General features: G+C 39.1%; 1 protein-coding gene across 1 annotated transcript in view; it reads right to left on the bottom strand.

The window, feature by feature from the left end:
- LOC102307535 (B-cell receptor CD22) overlaps positions 1-6,538 on the bottom strand; it is a gene marked incomplete in the record, with an annotated part of 58,599 nt that overhangs the window by 48,690 nt on the left and 3,371 nt on the right.

The raw sequence follows: 6,538 nt of genomic DNA, 5'->3' as shown, positions 1-6,538 counted from the left end.
ATCGCGTCACCCCCGTTAACGACCACCTCAGTGGCTTCAAGCGTAGGCTTAGCCTCTACAGTGCGTTAAGTATTGTGATAATATCGTATCGTGGGATGTATGGTGATTCCCACCTCTATCACGCAGTATTATGACAGCATACGTTCTTTCAAGTTGAAGCTGTTATTGTGGGAGACGCAGCTCGCTGGTGGTGATGCAGCTCACTTCCAAAGTGTGGCAGATATGAAGCGGTTTAAAGATAAAATAACGGGACTGTTACTAGAGTTTGAGCAACGATTCCAGATATTTGGTGAACTGGAGAAAGACTTCAAAGTTTTTTGCTCGCCGTTCACCGTGAATCCCTTTGATCTGCCCGTCTGGATCCTGACGGATTGAAATAATAGACTTGCAGTGTGACTTGGATTTGAAGGGCAAATTTGCCGCAGCTGGCTTGAACACATTCTATCAGAATCTCTTGCCAGATTACCCCAACTTGACAGCCCTCGCTGCGAAACTGTTGTGCATGTTCGGAACCACGTATCTTTGTGAGCAAGTTTTCTCTGTAATGAGCATAAATAAAACAAAACTGCGCTCAAGGCTCATGCACAGGCACTTGAATCACATCCTGAAGTTAGCTGCCGCTCAGGATGTGAAGCCTGATATTGATGAGCTGGTGAAAGCTAAAAGATGCCAGGTATCAGGAGTCAAATAAACTATGCAACCCCACTGAAAGTGCTGCATGAGACACCCTTATGTAGTTCTGTGATATACTTCTGTGAATCACTGAGGCACTGTGTGCTTGTGTGTTCTTTGTCCTCAGAATTTTCAAATAACTTGAGATGTTTTATGATTAATAGCTATGTTGTGCCTGTACTATTTTGAACATACTGTCCACAGGCTCTAGCTTTATTTTTATGTTGATCGTATTAAAACAAAGAAAACAATCTGAAGTTGTTGTTTTTAAGTTATATATACAATGATTTTACCAGTCCGGCCCACTTGAGAATAGACTTTTCTCCATGTGGCCCCTGAACTAAAATGAGTTTGACACCCCTGACTTAGATGATTTGGTCAGAAGCCTTGCTGGAGTGTTTTGAACAACCTGTAGACATTCCAGGGAGTTTTTGCTCAGACATATAAACAGTAAATTATAATTGTCCAAATGTGATGAAATGAATGCATGTATAACAATCTCTGGTACAGTGCGAGATACAATAGGATTTAATTTACCAATGTTTCTTAAGTGATAAAAGCAAGACTGAACCAGAGATTTAACATAAGCATGCCTTCTGATAGACGATTTCACAAATGTTGCAAGGGGACCAAGAGCTTTCATTATCTTAGGTACAAATCTGTCAGGAGCACATAGATGGACTTCAGTTTTTCTTTCATTACGTTGAGAAAGTTGTCAGTCATCCAACCTTTAATAGAGTCTAAGCACTTATTCAGAATCTGCAGCTTGGAAACATCTTGGGGCCTAAAAGAAACGTATAACTGAATGTCATCTGCATAGCAGTGATAGCAAATGTCCTCAAAATATGCTGAAGAGGAAGTAGATATATTAGAAACAATAAAGGCCCCACAGAACCTTTTGGCACACCATAGTGGGACATTACCTGTACTTAGAAACCACCACAGAAAAGCATTGTTCAGACAAATGAGGAGAACCACTCTAAGGCAGATCCAGTTACACCGACCCAATATTTCAGCCTTTCAAACGAAATGTGGTGGTCAAATATATCAAAGACCGACGTGAGGTCCACCATCAGCAGAAGAGAACATTTTCCTGCATTGTTTTGCATCAAAATGTCACTGGAAACAGCATGAAGGGCCCTTTCAGTACAGTGAGCTCTACGAAAGCCAGACTGAAGTATGTCAAGAATGCTGTGTTTGTCCAAAACTGCTGTAAGCTGCTTAGCCACAACATTTTCGAAAATCTTAGCAATAAACGGCAATTTTGAGAACAGTCTGTAACTGCTAGAGAAGGGTCTAACTTTGGTTTTTTTAAAGGGGGGTGTATGGCAACATTTTTAAAATAAGCAGGGACTTTGCCAGACACCAGTGGAGTGTTGATTATGGTGAGCACACAGGGACCAATAGAAAACAAGACATTTTTGAATAAAGATGCAGGTAAAATGTTCAGTGAATAGAAGAATGCTTTCATAGAGTTCACTAATCTTACCAGCTCAGGTAGAGAAATAGGTGAAAAACGATCTAAAATAACAGGCCAGGACTTCCAGTCAGTGTGTGACCTGAGTAGACGCAGGAACGAACTGCTCTGGTGAATTTAACTCCACTTCAACCAGTTTCACCCCTCCAATTACCACCATTAAGTCGCTTACACTCGCAACTACTTTTCTTGTTTTGAACACTTTTTATGCTTTCCAATGGCTTTTAAGTGTGCAAAAAGCAAATAAAAAGGAGGACGCTCGCTTAACACTGAAGGCTATCACCACCCTGCTCCAGCAGCACCAAGATGAGTTAGCATCTGAATTTAAATCCTCATTTAACACCCTCGATTCAAAACTGGACCAAGTACGACAAGCCCTAGAGGAAAAGGTCGAGAGAGTTTCGTCCTTGGAGCTTGCAACTGAAGACCTGAGCCAACAAGTCGCTGACCTTGAAAGCACGTGTGCCGCTGTTCGTGAAGATAACAGCCAGCTAAAGAAATCAGTTACAGATCTGGAGAGCCGTAGTAGGCATCAGAACATCCACGTAACTCGTGAGTAACCACGTGAGTTATTGGGCAAAGAAATACTTCAACCTCCACTGGAGCTCAATAGAGCACACCGTATGGGCAGAAATCTGTGCCATCAGAAACTGAATTTGAATAAGTTAAATTTGCATTTGAATTGCTCAGATTGAATCTGAATTGTAACTTGAATAAATGCTTTTGAAAACTGAATTTGAATTAGTCTAATTTGAAATTGAATTTATGGTTTGAAAATGATCATCACTAAATTGAAATTGAATTTTATATTTTGAAAATGAATTGATTTGCTTTGAAACTGCATTTTATCCTTTAAAAATTCAGCTCTCGAATAATTTCAGTTTCACTTCTCACCATTCAGTTTCAGTTCTACAATTCAATTTCAGTTCCAAAATTCAGTTTTTTGGAACTTACATCCGGTTCCGGTTCAAGCGCAGATTAATAGAACTACGTTTTACTAGCGGACCGAAAGTGTTACTGACGGGAATCTACAGCGTCTTGAGCTGAATTAAGACTTCAGAAGTCATTCGTCATGTCGAATGACCAGCGGATAAACTCTCAGGTTGGTAATAAATGTATTACATGTATAAGAACAAGCGTCATGTTAACAAAAGATAGCCGTACAGTAACTGTTATGCTTATTGTAGCTGTTAGCTAAAAACGGTAATTTAGCGTAGTTTGCCCTGAATTCAGCTTTGACAAACAAATATGATCGACTGTTTCTAGTAGAATTCCAAAGTTGTCATCTTGGACCCTCTCAGAGTACCCCCTCTGTATGCTTGCAGAGACCCCTACAGTAGGGAAACATGCAAAACGGTGCCAAACCTTTGTATTTTAGCTTTATTTATGTCTTACACAGCATCCCAACTCTTTAGCTAACTTAATAACTTTAGCTAAAGTGAATAGTTAGTCTAATTCATTAGTGCAGCATTACTGGGTCACCTCTGTTTGAAGTGATATAATGTGATATACAACTATCACTGTGTTTAACTACCATAATAATTCTTAGGGTACTGAGTGCATGCTTAATTAGATTTTTTTTTTTTAAACATACTGCTCCATTATATGTTTGACAGGCTGAAGTTGTCGGGTCACCTCCTAAATCGACCATCTTTTACAGGTGTTTTGTGCCAGAAATGGAGTGTCCACTGAAGACTGAAGATACTGAATCTCTACGCCTTGCCATTGATCCCTCTTGTGCCTTCATCTAGACAAGAGACATTAACTTAACCACTCTCATATGCTCTGTACCTACATCACCTTCCCTGACAGTCGTAGCTTGGCTCATCTGAGGGTGAAATTATAAGAATGTGTTATTTTGCAAAGTGCTCTCTAGGGTTCCTAAATAAAATATGGCATTGAGGTCATTTCTTTTGAATTAATCCCTTCTTCTGAAATATAAGAACCTCTCCTGGTTTTAATGGCACTTTGGATTTCTTTACTTTCTGTTCCACTTCCAAACCCAAATAGATGCTGACACAGTAACATGGAAGAGGGAAAGACGTTGCAAAGGACTACTACAAATAAACCTAATGCCTAACAATGAAAAGTGTAAAATAAGAACAATAATAATAATAATAAAGATAAAAGATGAAGTAACACGTTTTTAGTATTTTATTTATTCCAAATGATCATCCAGATGTCTGTGACATGTGATGACAAACACCATAATGGAAGGCCTTAGTCATCACATGCTTAAACTCATCATATATTTTTGCATATGCTGAACAGGCAGTCAGACATGCTGTAACTGTGGGGTAGAAAACAGCATGAACACCATACGGCAGGGGTCTCAAACTCCAGTCCTCGAGGGCATGGAAAAGTTGCATGACACTTTGACCCTTGAGGACTGGAGTTTGAGACCCCTGTCATATGGAAATTTTATATTTTGAAAATGAATTGATTTGCTTTGAAACTGCATTTTATCCTTTAAAAATTCAGCTCTCGAATAATTTCAGTTTCACTTCTCACCATTCAGTTTCAGTTCTACAATTCAATTTCAGTTCCAAAATTCAGTTTTTTGGAACTTACATCCGGTTCCGGTTCAAGCGCAGATTAATAGAACTACGTTTTACTAGCGGACCGAAAGTGTTACTGACGGGAATCTACAGCGTCTTGAGCTGAATTAAGACTTCAGAAGTCATTCGTCATGTCGAATGACCAGCGGATAAACTCTCAGGTTGGTAATAAATGTATTACATGTATAAGAACAAGCGTCATGTTAACAAATGATAGCCGTACAGTAACTGTTATGCTTATTGTAGCTGTTAGCTAAAAACGCTAATTTAGCGTAGTTTGCCCTGAATTCAGCTTTGACAACAAATATGATCGACTGTTTCTAGTAGAATTCCAAAGTTGTCATCTTGTACCCTCTCAGAGTACCCCCTCTGTATGCTTGCAGAGACCCCTACAGTAGGGAAACATGCAAAACGGTGCCCAAACCTTTGTATTTTAGCTTTATTTATGTCTTACACAGCATCCCAACTCTTTAGCTAACTTAATAACTTTAGCTAAAGTGAATAGTTAGTCTAATTCATTAGTGCAGCATTACTGGATCACCTCTGTTTGAAGTGATATAATGTGATATACAACTATCACTGAAACAGCAAACTTTGTAAATAAGCAAACAACACTTCTCATTCTCTAAACGTTTGGCCACAGCTGTAGATTACACTATCAGTGCTTGTTCACTCTTGACAATAATTACATTTCTAAATTTACTTTGTGCATTTACAGGTAAACAATATCTAATATTTTATCTAAATGACTGCTTTGTCTTTGAAAAGGGTGAAGAGCCTGAGGCCGGTGACAGTCCAGTTCTACTCTAAGTACATCCTTACAGTGGCTCACAGGACAAGGCCACATTCCTGTCCTGCCAGAAGAGAAGAGAAACTTCAGAGTCTTCATGCAGTTCAACCACACCTGTCATATTCCATATGACAGGGGTCTCAAACTCCAGTCCTCAAGGGTCAAAGTGTCATGCAACTTTTCCATGCCCTCGAGGACTGGAGTTTGAGACCCCTGCCGTATGGTGTTCATGCTGTTTTCTACCCCACAGTTACAGCATGTCTGACTGCCTGTTCAGCATATGCAAAAATATATGATGAGTTTAAGCATGTGATGACTAAGGCCTTCCATTATGGTGTTTGTCATCACATGTCACAGACATCTGGATGATCATTTGGAATAAACAAAAAACTAAAAACTTGTTACTTCATCTTTTATCTTTATTATTATTATTGTTCTTATTTTACACTTTTCATTGTTAGGCATTAGGTTTATTTGTAGTAGTCCTTTCCAACGTCTTTCCCTCTTCCATGTTACTGTCGTTGTCAGCATCTATTTGGGTTTGGAAGTGGAACAGAAAGTAAAGAAATCCAAAGTGCCATTAAAACCAGGAGAGGTTCTTATATTTCAGAAGAAGGGATTAATTCAAAAGAAATGACCTCAATGCCATATTTTATTTAGGAACCCTAGAGAGCACTTTGCAAAATAACACATTCTTATAATTTCACCCTCAGATGAGCCAAGCTACGACTGTCAGGGAAGGTGATGTAGGTACAGAGCATATGAGAGTGGTTAAGTTAATGTCTCTTGTCTAGATGAAGGCACAAGAGGGATCAATGGCAAGGCGTAGAGATTCAGTATCTTCAGTCTTCAGTGGACACTCCATTTCTGGCACAAAACACCTGTAAAAGATGGTCGATTTAGGAGGTGACCCGACAACTTCAGCCTGTCAAACATATTAATGGAGCAGTATGTTTAAAAAAAAAAAATCTAATTAAGCATGCACTCAGTACCCTAAGAATTATTATGGTAGTTAAACACAGTGATAGTTGTATATCACAC

Source organism: Haplochromis burtoni, unplaced genomic scaffold (assembly GCF_018398535.1).
Source record: "Haplochromis burtoni strain Fernald_Lab_line unplaced genomic scaffold, NCSU_Asbu1 Contig_690, whole genome shotgun sequence".
Taxonomy (NCBI): domain Eukaryota; kingdom Metazoa; phylum Chordata; class Actinopteri; order Cichliformes; family Cichlidae; genus Haplochromis; species Haplochromis burtoni.
Note: the sequence above shows the minus strand (reverse complement) of the source record. Positions and strands in the feature narration are given on the sequence as shown.